General features: G+C 39.0%; 1 protein-coding gene across 2 annotated transcripts in view; it reads right to left on the bottom strand.

The window, feature by feature from the left end:
* Positions 1-20,567, bottom strand: part of gpr34l (G protein-coupled receptor 34 like) — a 224,102-nt gene that overhangs the window by 187,175 nt on the left and 16,360 nt on the right. The gene's annotated exons all lie outside the window — the stretch shown is intronic.

Raw genomic sequence — 20,567 nt, 5'->3', positions numbered from 1 at the left:
AGTTATAACACATAAACACAGCACACATAAGCGACGTACTAACCTGAAGTTAAGAAAAAAAAAAAGAGTTAAAAAAGGGCAAATATCTAGGGCAACCACTTCATCCCTGATTTGAGAATTCAATCGCTATTCGGTACTGTTTTGTTTCATTTCTAGTTGCCTGTATTTGTTGTATTCTTTGACTAAATTGTTAACTCTTATTGTTGATGTTTTCTCATAGAAAGGAAATATATTTCTACTTTACATCCTGCCCTGAAAGTAAAATGCATTCTGTTATCGATCTCTTTAATTTGTTTGTGTTGTACTGGTTTCGTTCTCATTAAGCTCTTGGTTTGATTCTGCTGAACTATTGAGGTGTGATGATTTTTGATGATCCGTTTGGGGGTATGATTTATTTGTCTTCATGAAATCAACATTTGTAAAGTAAAAGGTTGTATTTTATTATTCATTTCTTTTCCTTTTTTTTTTTTAATATTTTTCTTTCTTTTCTTTTTGTCAGTGCCAATTAATGTAATGGTGTCGGTCAGCTTTTCTAGGTGTTTGAGCAAAATGTGTTTTTTACTAATACAAGATGTTACAGTATGTGGTACAAAAAAAGGGTTATAAGTAACCAACTGACTTTTTACAAATAAAGGCTTATACAGTAAAGAACGACAACGCCAAAGTCTTTTCGTTTGCCATTTGTGGACTAATGGTTACATTTCATTCCCTGTAGCGCTTGGTTTAGGAACCCATTAGGCCCCAAATGGTAAATCGTTCAGTTCTGCAGATTTTCACCTTGTCATTTTCCTTTATTTCTGTTTTTTTTTTTTTTTTTTTTAAGTGCTGCAGAGGAAACAAGAATAATCTCTGGATAATATTTAAAGGGCAAACTAGGATTGACACCAGAGAAGGCCATAGCACTGTCTAGAATAATGAGTTTGAAATGGACTCTAATCACAAAACATTACTAAAGGTTTAGCTCTCGGTCCTTTAACAGAATTCCTGCTGGAAAACTGTCCAAACAAGTGTGCTTGCATGTTTTGTAACGTAAAAACAGCTTGAAAAGTTTGATAAAGCGATAAAATATATGTGTGAAGAGTTTACATCCAAAAACCTCTAAATGCAATCTGAAATTTTCCTCTAAAATGAGCATTTTTAATCAGGCTCCTGAGTGTATATTTAATAATACCTGCATGTTTATGCCAAAAAAGAAGTAATTTTCCTGGTCTTTAAAGTGAAATATCTCAATATAAACAATGGAGGCTGTATATATATATATATATATATATATATATATATATATATATATATATATATATATATATATATATATATATATATACATATATATATATATATATAGTTGAAACCAGATGTTTACATAAACTCTAAAAAAGGGAACATAACCATTCTTTTAAAAATGTAAGTCATACTAAACCTTTACTATTTTAGGTTCGTTGGGATTACCTAAATAATTTACATTTGCTAAATGCCAGAATGAGAGAATTTTTTTAGAGATTTTTTTATTAATTTCTAGACAGTCAAAAGTTTACAAACATTTCCTTGGTATTTTTTAGCTTTGCTTTTAAACTGTATAACTTTGGTCAAAAGTTTTGGGTCTCCTTCCACAAGCTTCTCTCAATAGTTTGCAGGACTTTTGGCCCATTCCTCCTGACAGAATTGGAGTAACTGAGTCAGATTTGTAGGTTGTCTTGCTCGCACAAGCTTTTTCAACTCTGCCCACAAATTTTCTATAGGATTGAGATCAGGGCTTTGTGATGGCCACTCCGAAACATTCACTCTGTGTTGTCCTTAAAGCATATTTTACCTAATTTGGCAGTATGCTTAGGATCATGGTCTGTTTGGAAGACCCATTTTGTGGCCAAGTTTTAATTTTCTGGCTGATGTCTTGAGATGTTGCTTCAGTATTTCTACATAATGTTCTTTCTTCATGATGCCATCTATGCTGTGAAGTGGACCAGTCCCTCCTGCAGCAAAACAGCCCAACAGCATGATGCTGCCGCCCCCATACTTCACAGTTGGGATGGTGTTTCTAGACTCGTAAGCTTTCCCCTTTGTCCTCCAAATGTAACACTGGTCATTATGGCCAAACAGTTCAATCTTAGCTCCATCAGACCAAAAAATTGTCTTTTTCCCAGTGTAATGTAGCCAATTGTAATCTGGCTTTGTTGCTGATTCTGGCTTGTTGATTTTCCCATGTTGTCACACAAGGAAGCAGTGTGTTTGAGGTTTTCCTTCAATACTATTCTACAGTTGTGCCTCACATTAACTCAAATGTTGTCAATTAGCCAATCAGAAACTTCCAAAACCTTGACATCATCATCTGAGCTTTTTCAGAGGCAGAAAAATCTTATTGTATGTAAACTTGACTTTCAAGAAAAGTTATAACAATTTCTCAAACAATATATCTCTCATTATTCTGTTATTAAGCTAAACAGAAACAAATGTGATCATCTTAACTTACTAAAAGAGAAAAAGTTTAGTCACAATAACATCTGACTGTTTTTTTAATGGTTATGTGCCTTTTTATACAGTGTATGTAAACTTCTGGTTTCAACTGTATGTATATATATACATATATATAAACACACACACACACACACACACACACACACACACAGAGCAGACAAAATACATATTTAATACAATTTTGAAAAGAAAACTTAACTAATTGGCCTAGAATGTAAGTTATGTCTAATAAAATTAAATCCTACAGGGAAAAATTATTGAACACATGAAGAAAGCAAGGTATAAGTTGGCAAGGAAAGCTCAGACAGCAGCTGAAATCTCTCATTCTTTTTTAACTCAGTCTCAACACCCACTGCACATTACAAGATGATGAAGATTGACATTTCAGCAAGACAATGATCCCAAACACAGCCATGCAAACTCTCGATTTGTTTTTGAAAAGAAAATAAAGCTGCTAGAATGACCGGCCAATCACTTGAGCCAAATTCTGCAGAAAATAAGAACTAAAGATCAGAGTTGCTAAACGAGACTCACAGAAATGTCAAGACTTTTAGACTGTCTGAGGGGAAAATATCATACCTGAGCAAAGCATGCCGCTCCATTCTCCATACAAGCGGCATTTTGAAGCTGTCTTTACCAAAAAAGTCCTTTATACAGAGTGTTAATACATTTCAGAACTTCAATACGTTCTTTGTGTGCCATTTCACTGTTATTACACGACACATTTTTCTGAATTAATTAATTTAGTTTGGATTGTTTTAGGTTTTTACCAAAATCTGGTACCATTTCAAGTCAACTCCTCCTTTGGAAATGTATTTAACATGCAGGAACAATCATCTCACATAACAAACTGATTTTAAAGATGACATCGACTCCAAAAAAAAAATTGATTTGACACCCTGATCTTAAGAATGTACATTTTTCTGAAGGTTAAGCACCCTCACTGCTGTTTGTTGCGAGTTTCAGGCCCTGTATTATGCTCTATTCATGGAAAGTGCCAGTTGGCATTACTGGGGATTCTCTGAAACGGTCCACACATGCCAGTACTGCTTCACCTCAAAGACACCGACTACATGCAGAGGATTTTATTCCACAGGGGGACATTTCCCATTCTGCCCCCGAGCAGAACACGGTTTCACCCTATACCATTGTTTTCTTAGGGCAGCTTGTGTGCATGGCATGAATGAAGGAAAAACAACAAAAGCTACGTTTGCAACTATCTATTTTTATGTTGCATTATAGCATTAAAAAATAGTCTGATGATGAACATTAAGATGCGCTCAAATGTTGTAAATGTGCATAAAGAACGTATGTTCATCCATTTATTAGTTTATTTTTACAGTATTTTTAGCGATCTTCATGTTTACAATTGCGCTCCCTTCGCTGTGCACTTTGTAAACATTGATGTCATTTTGAACACAGCCTTAGATTTTTTTGTCTTGTTTCTAGTCCAAATATCTAAAAATACTTGAAGCAAGAAGCATTTTCTAGGCATGCTGTCTTGATTTCAGAAATAATATGTCAAAATTAAAACAAGCTAAATAATCAGCCAATGGGGGAAGCAAAATAATCTTGTTTTTCTATTTGACGTAAGATTATTTTGCTTACCCCATTGGCAGATAATAGAACTTCCGAAAGACTTGGGGTGTCTGAATATCACGTTTAACAACTATAGTGTGACGCGATCCAGCAGTACATCCTTGATAAACTGTCTGACGTGCACTGCTCTTTGGAGCTCAGAGGAGCACATGACAGTGTGTGGCTGTGTCTGTGTGTGGTCATGTGATGTGCGTTTTCAGCGGACGGAGGGCTTTTCAGAAATGCTAGGTAAAACACGATGTGGATCTAAAATGCCATTTTAACACTAAGAGGTATTAGTGTTAGTGAGGGGGGCGGGGCGGAAGATTGGCGATGCTGGCTTAGCATCGTGTTGTCTATTGGCCACGGGCGATGTCTATCGGCCCAACCCTAGTTAGAAGATTGCTATAAATACATTAAAAATACTTTGAAACTAAATTAAACCTATTAGAAAGATGACCTTAATGCTTTTATTTTAATAATTCCAAGTTTAAATGTTAAAATATTCTAAATGAATAGGGCATTGGGGGGATAACTGGGAATAGAACACAACCAGAAACTATGTTTCTAACTACAGCTCCAGAGGTGTAGCTGCAAGCATAGAAGTTTGCGATGCAGTTTGCGAATGTTCATTGGAACAATGGATTTGGGAAACGCCAAATCAACGAACTATGTTTGTAATGACGGTACTTTCTACCTTAGTTGGCTAACAAAGGTTTTCGGAAGCGCACCCATGAATAAGTTCAAATAACCATGCAGATTTTTAGTGCCCAGTATGCTTTGTGTCAGACTGAAAAACTCAGAAAAAGTCTTATTGTGTATTTTTTGAGCATTAGATATTCCAACACAATCTCACGGCAATTGGTAACTTTTTGATTTAGTGGATAATTCGCATGAATTTGTACGATCTAATTTGTACAAATTAGTACGACTTGCTCATCCCCCAATGACAGTTGGGTTTAGAGGTGGGGTTAGGTGCCATGCCTCCTTTTTAAAATTTTAAAATTGTACAATTTCACACGACTGAACTCGTACAAATTTGTACAAATTAGCCAACATTTAAACTGACAAAACGTAAAATACTTACGTTTCCACGTGAGATCAGGCTGGAATATTCCAGTTTTGTGCATGAATCCAATTAGCATCTTTAAATGGAAACATAGCTACTGACTGTTTCCATGTACTGTAGTTAACCAGAGCCACATTAAAGGAGACACAGAAAAAGAAAGTTCCTATAGAGAAGCATGAGGGAAAAAAACACAGAGCTGTTGTTTCTGCACTCCATCTTGCCTTAGTAAACTTTGAAAATGTTCCCAGCGGAGGAGAAGCACTTTACGAGTACCGAGAGTGCAGGGATCTGCAGGGAAGATGGAAGCAGAGCGCTGAACTAGATCAGCCAAATGTGCCGGCCATTTCCTTGTTCTATTGTCAGCACTCCATAAAAAAACATCAAATATTGAGAGGGTGCATTAACATGGGCCAGGAACTGATGGCTGCTCCGGTGAGGGTTAAAGAAAAAACAGATGGAAACAGTCAAAAAGGTGGAGAACGGCAACTCCGACAGTTTTCACCAGCTCGAAAAGCAGAGTTTGGGTTGTCAAAACAAGTAGAAATCCTGCTAAATGTATTATTTACTCTGAACGCTTTTCACAAGACGTTGATCATCCGTTTAATGGTCGTCAGCATCATAATTCTTTGAACGTTTTTAATATCTTGGTTTGTAAAAATAAATGTGTGTACACAGAGCAGTGCATTTGATTAAATAAAATTAGTTAATTTGACTTATGTTTTTTTTAACGAAAGTTATCTGAACTTAATAGAAAAAAGTCACTTGAGTTTAAAATTAAATTTGAAACTTAAAGTGAATGAGTTCACTTAACCATGCAGAGTTCCCAGCATGCTTTTTGTCAGACTGAAAAATAAATGCAAAACTTAAAGCCTGATTTATACTTCTGTGTCAGGTGACCGGCGTAACCCACGGCGCATGCCACGCGCGTGGCTGTGCATTTATACTTCTGCGCGCTGTCTCTGTCGGTCTGCATTAACACTTCCGAAACGCTAGTTGGCAGTGAGGTGTAAATGTTCCTCTGTGTCGAGTTTCTTCTCTGCTTTTTTGCTTTTCCTGAACACTTCCGGGATGTACAAGTGGCTCAAACTCGCTCATTTTGAGGCAGGAACCGGCGGACGTGCAACAACTTTAACTATGAGGTAAACACAAAACAAAACTTTCCATCCGGAGCTCCTTCACGGGACTCCACACTTGTAAACAATCGCTCGCGCCATTCGCGCGGCTCTCGGTCCCGCCCAGACTCGTCAGCGCTACCAAGCCGACCAATCACAAGAGCTTACGCTACGCGTCGTTGCGACGTGTAGTTACATTTTTTGAGAGGTGCACGTCAGTGACGGTGACGGCCACGGCGAAGGGCTATGCGTCAGCGCCGTAGCATACGCCGGCGTTTGACACAGAAGTATAAATCAGCCTTAAGTCTTATTGTGTATTGTGAACATGATCAACCAGCCTAATCTCACGGGAAAACGTAAGTATTTTACGTTTTGCCAGTTTAGTGGCGAGTTCAGTCATACAAAATTGTACGATTTTAAAAAGGAGGCGTGGCACCTAACCCCACCCATGACATCAACCATCATTGGGTGATGAGCAAATCGTACTAAATTGTACGAATTAGATCGTACAAATTCATACGAATTAGCCACTAAATTAAAAAGTTACGAATTGTCGTGAGATTGTGTTGGATCAACATATGGAGACATGTTTAGACTTTAACGCTGTGTTTTGTTTCTGCGAAAGGTTTCTGCAAAAATCTAATTGCAAAACTTTACTAACTTACTGGATTACAGATCCAGTGAAGTCAACAAAACTTAAATAGTCTGAGTAAATGACACTCAATATAAGAAATATTTTATTATATTAGTAAGAAATCAGTACTTAATATGTTAAAGTGATAATTACTTAATCAAATTAAGGCAACAAGTTTGCACAATTCAATTAAGTACATGTTACAAATTTATATTTGCAGTGCAAAGTTATACTTTGTATTATATCATCTTTTATCAAATTATCAAAAATAAATAAATAAATAAAAATCCCGCTTAAGCGAGGTGCTTATTGCAACATCTATGGGCAGTACACGTCTTCTGGCTGCCGTTTTCAGTCTCACTTTTTTTTTTTTAACTTTTTTTGGAAGTTGTGAAAACACTATAGTGGAGTTTTTCATTTATTATTCGAGCAATTGCTATAGGAATACAAAATTGTTGTACTCTAAATTTCAGTGCTCCCTATGTTTACCACACTATGACGACTTCTGCTGCTGAGAAACCCGGAAATGTGAAAAGAGTCCATTCATATTATAAAGGATCATTATGTAGAAAGACTGCAGCTATTTTTCAGTCTTTAATTGGTGGGTGTTTCCCAGTTGGGTTGCAGCTGGAAGGGCATTCGCTGCGTAAAACATAAGCCGGAATAGGTGGCGGTTTATTCCGCTGTGGCGACCCCTGATAAATAGGGGACTAAGCTGATGGAAAATTAATGAATGAATAATCGGTGTCTGTCAAACTTCCATCCATTAATATTCATATTCTAACAACAAACTCAATAGAAAATTCTTTCAAATTGAGTCTGATGCACTGGTGAAGGTATAATTCACACAAAAGATCATTTTCTGTTCATTTACTCACCCACAAGTCATCCATGATTTCTTAAAGCCGCAGTATGTCATTCTGTCCACTAGAGGGTGTATTCACAACCAACAAAGACGTAGTTTGATTACAGGATGACTGAGTGTGGAATCATGGGAGTTGTTGTCTTCATCATCCTACAGGACTCCTGCAAAAATCATGTTGATGAGTAACGTATTCAGCACTTATTATTATTGTCAAAGGTATGTAGCATCGTTCACTTCTCAAAATTGAATTAACAATCTTTGTGCCTTGAACACCTGTGGCTCCTGACAATACATTGAGGTCCTAAGGTTGGTTCATACTTCTGCGTCGAGTGATCGGCATGCCTTTTGCTGCTCTGCAGTAACACTTCTGAAACGCTAGCTGGCAGTACATTTTTATGTTCCTCTGTATTGAGTTTCTTTGTGGGTGTGTTGTTTTTTCCTGTTACCTTAGTGGCTAAAACTCGCTTATTCAGAGGCGGGAACCAGTGGACGTGCGACGACTTCAATCATAAGGTAAACACAAAGCAAAAGTCTCCATCTGGAGTTCCTTCACATGACTCGACACTTGTAAACACTCGTTCCATCGGGCTCATGAATCTCAGCACCGCCCACACTCGGCACATCTACCAAGCCGACCAATCACAGAGCTTGCACTATGTGTCGTTGCGATGTGTAGTTACATTTTTGAGAGGTGCGCGCCAGTGTCGGCGTCAGACCATACGCGTGCGCTTGATGCAGAAGCATAAATCAGCCTTTATGATGCTAAATGATCAGAATGTGCACCGTTTTAGGTGTTTAACCTCCATTTAAGACTATTAATTGCATTGTGTTTTAGTGTTTTAACAGAAATGTATGTAAACTTTGAAGCAAATAACATCCTGAAAGAAACACGTCCAACCTAGGCTCATTCTGAGAACGTAGTCCAGCGGACGTTTCTGGAGACTGGGAAATACATCCCGGGAGGTACATATTTGTGCAGTTTTTGTTTTCGTGAATCCGCGAGAGGCTGCTGTGCGTGCTTTTTCGCATCTCGAACGTCTCTCGCTAGCGCTGTTCTCACGTAACCCACAAAAGGCTGCTGTCGAACGACTGTTCGTTCAACTGGCTGAATGATTGACTGGGCGACTGGCCAATCGGCCGACCGACCTTCCTCCTCCTCTTTCCCCAAAGCCAAGCAGTTTTACCGATTGACCCCCCACCCGCTCGCTTCCCTAAACCCAACCAACAATTTACGAAAAAAAAAAGCCGTCCAGAAAACGTAAAGGATTTTACCACGTTCTCACCCTGTTTTCACTTGTTCGCTTTATTTTTTGGATTCTGTTTTTGTCTTACCTGATTTCTGGAACCGCTCTTCCCCGGACTCGAACCCGGTCGTCGTCATCGTGGTCAGCTCTCTCTGCGTTTCAAGTCCACTGATGTGCGCAACGAGCTAAACGGACAAACTGGTTGCGGCGGGAAAGCCCTCCACACAGAGGTAAGCGGCCGGCAAGCGTGAAAGGGAACGGCGTCACACCGCCCTATAGCATTCACTTACAAAATTAAATGCGGCCATACGTACCTACGCCTACGTAATTCGTGGTCTTCAGAAACGTCCGCTGGACTACGTTATTAGAATGTGCCTGGGTTGAACACGTCAGTATGTTCTTTGTTTTTCTACATACTCTCATATTCACATTACCACTTGATTCAAGCCAAGTGAACAGCCAAATGTCTGACACACAGTTGATGTCTTTTGGACCTATAAATAGATTGGCAAAGTCATTCGGGGGAATAAAACGGCTCACTTGAGGCCAAAAAAAAAAAAGCTTCCATAATACGTGTATTTATAGATGGAGTGCAGCAGGAGATATTACCCTGAAACTTAACAGCAGATGGAGGAATCCCTGTTGAAAAAAACAACACTATTGACATGGGGAATCTCTTATGTAAGATGCTAATCTAATTAATGGCCCACACATACTCCTGTGACATAATGACCGATGATTTAGTTCTGCAGATGTGTGTCTGAACTACAGTAAAGTTGCTGCAAAGTTATTCAAATTTATTATGCTGCCTTTCACAAAACACATTGCCTCCAAGCAGATTTACAGAAAATTAAGATGTTAATCTTCATAATGTCATGCCTCATAGAGCTGGGAGGTAATACAGTTTACTGTTGCACTTCTTTGTACAGTATGTGTACTTACGGTGTACTTGAATAAGAAAGTAATGGATTATATAAGGAAGCTACAAAGGTTAAGGGTCAGGGGTAGGTTTAGCAATTGTACCCATAAAGTATGGCCCAGTTTATATAATAACTATGATAAGTGTGGGAATTACAGCAAAAAGGAAGTTAAAATTTAATAGTGCATTATATAAGAAGCAAGACGAAGGTCGCTAGTTCGAGTCCTGACTGGGCCAGTTGACATTTCTGTGTGGAGTTTGCTTGTTCTACCCAAGGGTTTCCTCCGGGTGCTCCGGTTTCCCCCACAGTTCAAACTATACCTGCCAACACTTCCATTTTTTCCCAGGAGTCTCCCGTATTTCAGACCCACCTTTGATATTTCTCCCAGAAAACTCCCTCTACCCCCGGTCCTCAGATGTTTGGTACAATCTGTAACACGCCCGGATCGCCGGCAACTCCGATGGCAGCTGGTGCCTGGTGCATAGGACAGCCAGGCACCCCTTCCGGTCGCTCGCTTCCATGCTACCACCCTCCCACCCGATTTCAGACCCACCTCCCGTTTTGTCATTTCTCCCAGAAAACTCCCCCTTCCCCCGGTCCTCAGGTGTTTGGTACAATCTACAACACCCCAGGATCACCGACTATCCGTTGCCAGCTGGTGCCTGGTGCATAGGACAGTAGGACAGCCCAGTCACCCCTTCTGGTTGCTCGCTCCCATCCATCCTCCCCCCCATTTCAGACCCACCTCCTATTTTGTCATTTCTCCCAGAAAACTCCCGGAATTTCACCCCCCTCCCCCGGTCCTCAGGTGTTTGGTCCAATCTGTAACACCCCTGGATCACCGACTATTCCATTGGCAGCCAGTGCCCGGTGCATAGGACAGTAGGGCAGCCCAGTCACCCCTTCCGGTCACTCGCTTCCATCTATCCTCCCACCCTATTTCAGACCCACCTCCCATTTTGTCATTTCTCCCAGAAAACTCCCGGAATTTCACCCCCCTCCCCCAGTCCTCAGGTCCAATCTGTAACAGGATCGCCGACTATTCCAATGGCAGCCGGTGCCCGGTGCATAGGACAGCCCAGGCACCCCTTCCGGTCGCTCGCTTCCATGCTACCACCCTCCCACCCTATTTTAGACCCGCCTCCCGTTTTGTCATTTCTCCCAGAAAATCCTGGAATTTCACCCCCTGAGGTGAATTGATTGAACGAAATCGTAGTGTATGAGTGTGTGTGTGAATGAGTGTGTATGGGTGTTTCCAGTACTGGGTTGTGACTGGAAGGGCATCCACAGGGTAAAACATATGCTGGAATAGTTGGCGGTTCATTCTACTGTAGTGACCGCAGATATATAAGGGACTAAGCCGAAGGAAAAAAGAATGAATTATAGCATACAATAACATTAATATTATTATTAGCAGTAGTATTTGTATTTTTAGTATTATTACTAGTATTTTTTCAAGTCAAAAGATAGGAAAATACATTTAAAGTATGGCTTGCTCCGTGTAAAATACCCTCTACCTCTGCCTTCAATTCTCCAAAACTCCATAATCACACAACACATACAGTTCACTTTGGTGTTTAGCAGACATGAACACTATAGGCAGTAAAACGGCAACAGCTTTGCTTCTTTTCGCACAAATTATGATTAAGGGGCAGATTGATGAATAAAGATTTGCTTTGCACGGTCGCTCGCACAGCCCTGCGTTATGAACTCAAAATATTTAAACCGATGTGCATAATTTATGAACTAATACAATTTGATGTTTTCATCAGATAAGCCTGAGCAGCTCCATATGCGCATGTCTTTTCTAATCTAATGAAGCTTCTGCGGCTCATCTCGAACAGCGCTGAACCACGCAATACTGTGACTTTTGCTTTACTAGAGCACTACGGGAGATTTTTTGCTGACACCGTGGTCTTTCTGTGATTCAAATAATGCATTTTGATGATTAAAAAAACATAAAGGTGAAACAAAATTGTGAAATGTGGCTGCTGATTATACATTGAGATCTTAAGAACAGTAAGTGCAAGAAACTGGACATTACGTATGTAATTTTGTCCGCTAAAGCAGTGGTCCCCAACCACCGGGCCGATCAATCAGTACCGGGCCGCACAAGAATTAATTATCTTTAAGTTGGCAGATAAAGTAGCTGCATTTAAAGCTAAACTGGTGAACGGAGGCATATTGGACATGTTTCAAACATTAGCGGGGATTTTGTGTGAGACTGAGCCTGCGCCCTCACTCACCACCCTGCTGAAAAATCAAGCTTAAACCAGCCTAGGATGGTTGGCTGGTTTTAGATGGTCGATCAGCCTGGTTTTAGAGGGGTTTTGGCCATTTCCGGGCTGGTTTCCAGCCTGGTCTTAGCTGGTCAGGCTGGAAAGTGACCAGCCAAAACCATCTAAAACCAGCTTGACCATCCTGGTTTAGCCTGGACATAGCTGGTTTTGGCTGGGCTCCCAGCCTGGCTAGGCTGGTCAAGCTGGTTTTAGCTGGTCCAGCTAAAACCAGGCTGGAAATGGATGGAAACCAGCCTGGAAGTGGCCAAAACCCCTCTAAAACCAGGCTGGTCGACCAGCTAAAACCAGCCAACCATCCTAGGCTGGTTTAAGCTGGATTTTTCAGCAGGCCAAGCTGGTGCACGATCACCAGTCTTCGCTGTTAAAGGAGTTTGAGCGCTACTTCCCAACCTCAAAGGACCCACAAACGGCCAAGGAATGGATACGTGACCCATTTGTCAACAAACCACCTAAATCCAGCATGTCCATGCAAGAAGACCAACTGCTGGAGATTGCAAATGACGACGGCCTTAAAACATTGTTCGAGACAACAACTGTGCCGGTGTTCTGGATTAAAGTCATGGCAGAATACCCAGAGATTGCTAACACAGCGGTGAAAACCCTGTTGCCATTTCCAACATCCTTTCTGTGTGAAGCGTGGTTTTCTGCAGTGACAGCCACCAAAACAAAGCAAAGGATTAAACTGGACACAAGCAACACACTTCGGGTGTCAATAGCCCCTTTCACACAGTGATACCGGTAAATATATGGAAAATTTCCGGAATGACGTTACCGGTAAATTCAAAAAAGCGCTGCTCACACAGAATTTTTCCGGAAAAGAGCCATCACACATCCATTCCAAAATACTGGTAATTCTGACATCATTAACCAGGAATGAGCTCTAAACGGCTGCGCTTGTATTTGTAAACATTTGACTACATCACAAACTCTTGATGAAAACATATACAGAAACACTTTCGCATGTCGAGATGTACATGATATGCGTGTATGCTGACGCTCATGGGCTATTTCACGGGCACACGCAAAGCTTGAAGGTAAACAAACAACGGCTTATCATTAGTGGTGGGCAAAGCGAGGCTTCGTGAACCACTGAAACAGTCGAAGCAAATGTGTCGAAGCTTCGAAACGTTTCAAAACCCCACTCTACAGTGACACCTAGTGGTCATTTTTTCATGTATTGCACTGAAACAGCTTCAGCAAAGAACAGTTGAGCAAAATGAGGCATTAAACCCCACTTTGTATGCTTGAGCCTTCAAGTAATATAGTGGAGTGGGTAAGGTGTTTGCCTACTATACAGGGATAGTGGGTTCGAATCATGGCTGATGTTGTTTTGAAATGCTTTAATACTAGTTGGTTATGCATTGCTCTTGCATCGTTTTGTTTCAACATTGGTCTGATATCCGAATAAACAATTTGTGAATAAATATGTCTTGTTTTGGTCTTAAAACAGGGATCTAATGCTAGATCAGAAACTGTGGCTTGAAGTTATCAAGAATTATTTATATTATTCATTAAATTTTCCATTTATTATTTTTTATTAATGTCTACCCAAACCCAAAACCCAACCATCACAGTACTGTAAAATGATTAATTATAGTTTTAAGTGTTACAAAAATTATGCTCTATTAAGGGGGCGTAACTGCAGCTGTATCCTATTTAGGCTACGCAAAACAGAAACATGATTAAAATACATGAAACCATGATTTCAGAATATTTGTACAAGTCGGGATTCGAACCCAAAACGTAATTCAAAGCACAGTATCAGCGTGCACACACACAGTCCACTAGACCATATGAAACGGGACTACTTTGATCTTGGTAGCCAAATGAAGATTCGCCAGGTCTCGAAACGCTTTTAAGCTGATCCATGCTTTGAATCGCTTAAGTCATATGACAAGGGGCCTCATGTATCAACGCTGCGTACGCACAAAAACTTTGCGTACGCCAGGTTTCACGCTCAGAATCGCTCACGTTTGGATTTACTAGCAATGAACTGAACGTGGGAATGTGCGCAGCTTCACGGCAGCTTTCTGGCTGGCGTACACACATTTTTTGTGCGTGTCTGTTTTATTTCCATTGGCGACTCCTAGAGGCAGTTGTGTTAAATTCCTCTCTACAAAGTGTCTGAGCCTTGCAATGGCAGCTGTATGAGACGGGTTCATCTAGCAGGTATATAAGGTTTCCATACCATACAGTTGACCAGCTAAACATTAAAGCACAATTTGCAGCAGTCGCCTGTTTTCCCAATGTAATCTGAGCGATCTACTGCACGCACATTGCTATAAAGACACTATCTGAAGATGAATTTGCATGCGTGAATCAGAAACATTTCCATTCAATAAATGTGCAAATAAAATATGATGCTTATTGATATGAACTTATTGATGATTCCTACTTGTCTTTCTCGTGATAAATAGTTGGCAAAATCTGATATGTAGCGGGGGAAAAAACAAGAAAGAGTTCATTAAACGCTGGATTCGAGCCGAGTTCATGCTCGAACGGAACTATTCATGATCACATGCATCTTATGAGTAGCGCCACTGAGACTGTTAAGCGTACTGCAACATTTTACAGATATAAACCACACTATTTCTTTTGTTAGTGCACTCAGTGCGATGTTCAGACCCAACTGTGTTGACCGCATCAGCTAAACTCTCCCACTCTATTTTTTTCTTTTGTTGTTAATTCCTGAGAACAAACTTGCAAATAACACCGCTTTTCTCCGGTCTACCTCCGAAAGCAGCACCTCCAATTCACATTCTGTTCAAAGTTTCTCTTTTTGCTTGCTTTTGCCATTGCTTTTTCGTTGGGTTTTTCCATTAGCATAGTCATTAGCATATTCATACGGGGGAGGAGGCAGGGAGGGGTTTTGTGCTCGTGCATGTTGCGCTCAGTTTCACGTTCATTCAGATGTACAAAAGAATATGCGTGAGATTCGGCGTACGCAGTGTTTCATACATCTGAATTTTTTTCTGCGTACGCACATTTACAGCTTTGTGCGTACGCAATGTTTTAGTAAGATTTCCACGCAAGTCTTCGTACATGAGGCCCCAGGTGTTTCGAAACACTTTAGTCATGTGACTTGGGTGCTTCGGATCATGCTTCGGTGCGGTGTTTCGAAACACTTGCGCTTCGGGATCTCGACACTGTGTCGAAACGTCAGTTACACGTCAGCCATCCCTACTTATCATAAGCACGAATTCGTACGAATTAGCCACTAAACTGGCAAAACGTAAAATACGTAAAATAGGCTGGGTGTGAAAACAGCATAAGACTGAAATCCGTAATATATATTTTTTCTCAAGTGCTTTATTTGCTAATGTTTTACGCAATATTTCAGTTTTACTCATAATTTGCATCTTTGTACGGAAACATAGCTAGTCTACTGCCCATCTGTTTTCTGGTAGACGTATATTGGTGGTGTCGAACATTCAATTTCCATTGTTAATATAATAGACAAGTCACTTCCCTCGAATTATTGAATAGCACACGCCATTGTTCGCATTCAGAAGATTGATATAGCATTCAATGCATATGATGGTCACCGCTATTGCTAACATCGTGGCTGACACTGCACCTTATGAAATGCTGCATGCTCAGAATGCAAACAGAGAGGAGGAAGATTTACTTTGGGCAGTATGACTAAAAATTACATGCCTTTAAGCTTGTCCCACATATCTCCGATGCACACATCACACGCATGCATAAATGTGAACACACACTCATGTGCATGCACTCTCTCTCTCTCAATCACACACACTTAAACTAGTTTGGTTCAGTCAGGGATGAATAGATGAGGAATGCATCTAATAAAATATTAAGACTTGGTGCTCTTTTATCTATCGCATGACCATTTCTGTGCATCTGTTTCTCTCTTTTTTATCATCCATCTACCATTCTTCAGCACACACTCAAATGCCTTTTTTTAAATCAATTCACAGGCGATCTTCCATCAAAAAAAATAAATAAATAAACGTCTGCCAATAGCTTCACGTGAAACATAATTGCATTAAAGAAGACTGCCGATTGGCTCAGATGATCCTTGGCAATATTATAACGTGATACAAACAAGCATTCGCTCCCTGGTGAGTACAATAGCAGATGTCAGTGCTTTTATTTGTCAAACGAGCAGATAGAGGATTCATCAGCTGTGTAGTGCAGTTGCCACAAACCTCCATTAAAACATTGTGTTGTTGTTTACGTCGCGTGTGTTTGGCGTTCGTGTCAGCACGAGGAGAGAGCCTGTATGACTGTAATATGAACATTCATGGCTCATGGCTGGTTTCTCTGGAGAACTCGAGATGTGAGCCATTTTGTTGACTGAGGTACACACGTCTCTGTCATCTCTGAGCTTCAGATGGGGAAAAAAAGCCCGCGCTTTTTGGAGCAACACCGCCCTCTACCGGTGAGTACAGTCATAGACTAGAGTATTCTAAGGGATAGTTCACCACAAACCGAACACTTTCTGTCATCATTTGCTCAGCTTTTGCTTGTTTTCAGTCCTGGCTGTCTTTTTTTTTCTATTGAATACAAAATAAGATATTTTGAAGATAGTTGAAAACCTTTGTCTTTCACAATTGGAAAAACAATAGAGTGTAGGAACTATGACGTCAAGTTGTATGCAAAAACCCGGAAGCGAGTTAGCATTTTAGCAGTTCCGGTTTCCTCGTACTAAAGTTAATGGGTTTTTTGAATGGGGTTCCAGTAAAATCGCTTAAATAAGGTTTGTGGCAAACACAAACTGCAGATAATTTCACGTTTTACTCTACGACATAAAACACATCAGCTACAGCACACTCTTGACTTTTTAAATCGGTTACGCTTCTTTAAAAAAGACGGTTGCTATCAAGTTGCTAAAGGGGACTACAGGTGGTGTCGGAGACATTAGCTGCGTCCCAAATCGCATACTTATGCACTATTCTACGCCATTTTGTAGTATAAACAGTGTAAGTAGTGTGTTCACACTGAAAACTCTAAAAACCTTAAGTGCACTTTAATTACCCGGATGATGCACTCATTCAGCCGCTAATAAAGTGTAATGATGGACACTTCACGCACTCAACAACCGTAGGTTTGCTTACGTAGCGGAAGGGGCGGAGCATCGGACGCACATGTTGGATAACTTTATTTATTTTGGATGGTAAAAGCAAAATTCTCCTACGAGAGTGATTATAGCGCCTCCCGATGGTGAATGCGGTTATACTCACGGCAGGTATTATTTGATCATTCGGTTGTTTATTTCAATGATTTGGCAACTGTCAAACGTCATCAGGGAAACGGTTTGAATTTCCGCTTAGTAAAAAAACATTAGTGTGCCATTTGGAACAACACTACATACATATACCACCCTGTTGAGTGTGTAAGTGCATAAGTACATAGTGCATAGTGTATAGTGAGCCATTTGGGACGCAGCTCTGATACGTCATCGAGCTGATCTGGACTAGAGCGCAGCTCACTTGTGTTGGGCAATAGAGTGGAGGAAATATGACGTCACTTTGTAGGCTAATCGGCTGCTAGCATAAAACTGGTTTCCTCGATAAAATCCCTATAGGATTTTCCCATGGCTTTTCGAAGATTGCAAATAATAGGCTCTGTGTTCAAGCACTGTTCATTACACTTAAACGTTTTGTTCAACCTGATAATCCTCACACGAATAAATAGCTTTTAGCACTTTTGGATCTTAAATGCAAACGCAAAAGCCGAAAAGCTAACATTAGGCTATAAACGGACCACATCACCTTCGGGGCGCTCGCCTGTGATGTCAGCGCCACCCTGCTACAGACGACTTTTGACGCTTATTTTTAGACATTTGGTCCATGACAGTTATTTAATCTTTCTGTTTATTATATTATTATCCGCACTATATTATAAACAAATAAATACCCAATAACACATAGAACTACGTGCCTTTTGGATCGTTTTTATGTGGGAAATACATCTGTTTTCCTTTACGGTTGTTGTAAAAGTTTTAATGTATGACATAGTACATAGTATTATAATGAGACATATTTAAATCTATTTAAATGGATCAAGAACAACATTCAATATTTGTTTTATGTCACAAAGTACAGCGAAACGCAGGCCATACCGTCACATCTGCTATACATGTTATGGAGGAGTGTAAATATTGCAGATATGACAGAGTTAAATGTGTTCAGATGAAGAGAAAAAACGACTAAAAATAACCTGATAACGTTGAAATGACAGTTAATATGTCTGTATTTTTACACATTTATTCAGACGTTTGCATTACTGAGAGCAGGCTGCACTGGTAAGCTGTATCTTTATAATATCGTTTAATTAAAGTAAATAAAAGGCGAGGCAGTGGTGCAGTAGGTAGTGCTGTCGCCTCACAGCAAGAAGGTTGCTGGTTTGAACCTCAGCTCAGTTGGCGTTTCTGTGTGGAGTTTGCATGTTTGTTCTCCCTGCCTTCGCGTGGGTTTCCTCCGGGTGCTCCGATTTCCTACACAGTTCAAAGACATGCGGTACAGGAGAATTAGGTAGGCTAAATTGTCCGTAGTGTATGAGTGTGTGTGTGGATGTTTCCCAGAGATGGTTGCGGCTGGAAGGGCATCCGCTGCGTAAAAACTTGCTGGATAAGTTGGCGGTTCATTCCGCTGTGACGACCCGGATTAATAAAGGGACTAAGCTGACAAGAAAAGAATGAATAAAATAAATGATCAACAAATTAGTCTGTCTCGACAGTCTTTACAAGTGAAGGCATTATCTACACACAATCTGAATTCCTAATTAGAAAAGCAGTACAAACCATAAAATACGTAAAATGTGCAAAAACGTATGCTGGATAAGTTGGTGGTTCAATTCGCTGTGGCCTCCCATGATTAATAAAATTAAAACCCAAAAGTTGGGTTGGGAGCTGGTCTATACCTGGCTTGAGAAACTGGTTCTCTGAGACTTATATTTAGTCTAGTAGTTTGTTTGTTTGTTTGTTGTGTTTGTTGGTTTAGTTAGTTAGTTAGTTAGTTAGTTAAATAAAATGGTTTACTGGTCCAATGCTTTTATTTATTTATTTATTTATTTAAATAAAATGATACACTAGTCCAAGACTTTATTTATTTATTTATTTATTTATTTATTTATTTTATTTTATTTTATTTTTTATTTATTTTTTTTATTTATATAAAATGGTTCACTGGTCCAGTACTTTTATTTTACTTATTTATTTATTTAAATAAAATGATACACTAGTCCAAGACTTTATTTATTTATTTATTTATTTATTTATTTATTTATTTATTTATTTATTTATTTATTTATTTATATAAAATGGTTTACTGGTCCAATGCTTTTATTTATTTATTTAAATAAAATGATACACTAGTCCAAGACTTTATTTATTTATTTATTTATTTATTTATTTTATTTTATTTTATTTTTTATTTATTTTTTTTATTTATATAAAATGGTTCACTGGTCCAGTACTTTTATTTTACTTATTTATTTATTTAAATAAAATGATACACTAGTCCAAGACTTTATTTATTTATTTATTTATTTATTTATTTATTTATTTATTTATTTATTTATTTATTTATTTATATAAAATGGTTCACTGGTCCAGTACTTTTATTTTACTTATTTATTTATTTAAATAAAGTGATACACTAGTCCAAGACTTTATTTATTTATTTATTTATTTATTTATTTATTTATTTATTTATTTATTTATTTATTTATTTATTTAAATAAAATGGTTCACTGGTCTAATGCTTTTTTATTTATTTATTATTTTTGTTTGTTCGTCTTGTAATGAATTTATTTAAGTAAAATTGACCTTCACTGGCCTAGTGCTTAGATTTTTTTATTTTTTATTCATTTATTTATTTATTTTTTACAGCTAAGGTGGATATTATTTGTCCCCTTATATGATATAGAACAAACCACTATCGTCTAATTACCCTAACATACCTAATTAACCTAATTAAGCCTTTATTTGCACTTTAAGCTGAATACTAGTATGTTGAAAAATATCTAGTCAAATTATGTGTACTGTCATCATACTAAAGATAAAAATAAATCAGAAATTAGCTATTAAAACTAATATGTTTAGAAATGTGTTGAAAAAGATCTCTCTCTGTACAGCAGCACCAGGGAAATATTTTAACAAGAATTAAAACTGCACAATAATTTGGTCTATGACTGCAAATGCTTAAAAAACATGTTACATTTGACCCTAGAATAAGCATGGCCTCAAATAAATGAACAACACAAGTTGTTATTGCATTTGAATGGTGAATCGTGCCATCATTATAGTCTTGAAATGTGTGTGCGTGTGATGTGGGGGTATGTGAGAGGGCTTTATAAAATCAGGCATGCTGCAGTGGGCTCAGTGCCGCGGGTGTTTTTGGAGGG

This window comes from Danio rerio, chromosome 21 (genome assembly GCF_052040795.2).
Source record: "Danio rerio strain M-AB ecotype USA chromosome 21, GRCz13ab, whole genome shotgun sequence".
Classification (NCBI taxonomy): Eukaryota; Metazoa; Chordata; class Actinopteri; order Cypriniformes; family Danionidae; genus Danio; species Danio rerio.
The sequence above is the reverse complement of the archived record's forward strand: the minus strand, read 5'-3'. Positions and strand labels throughout refer to the sequence as shown.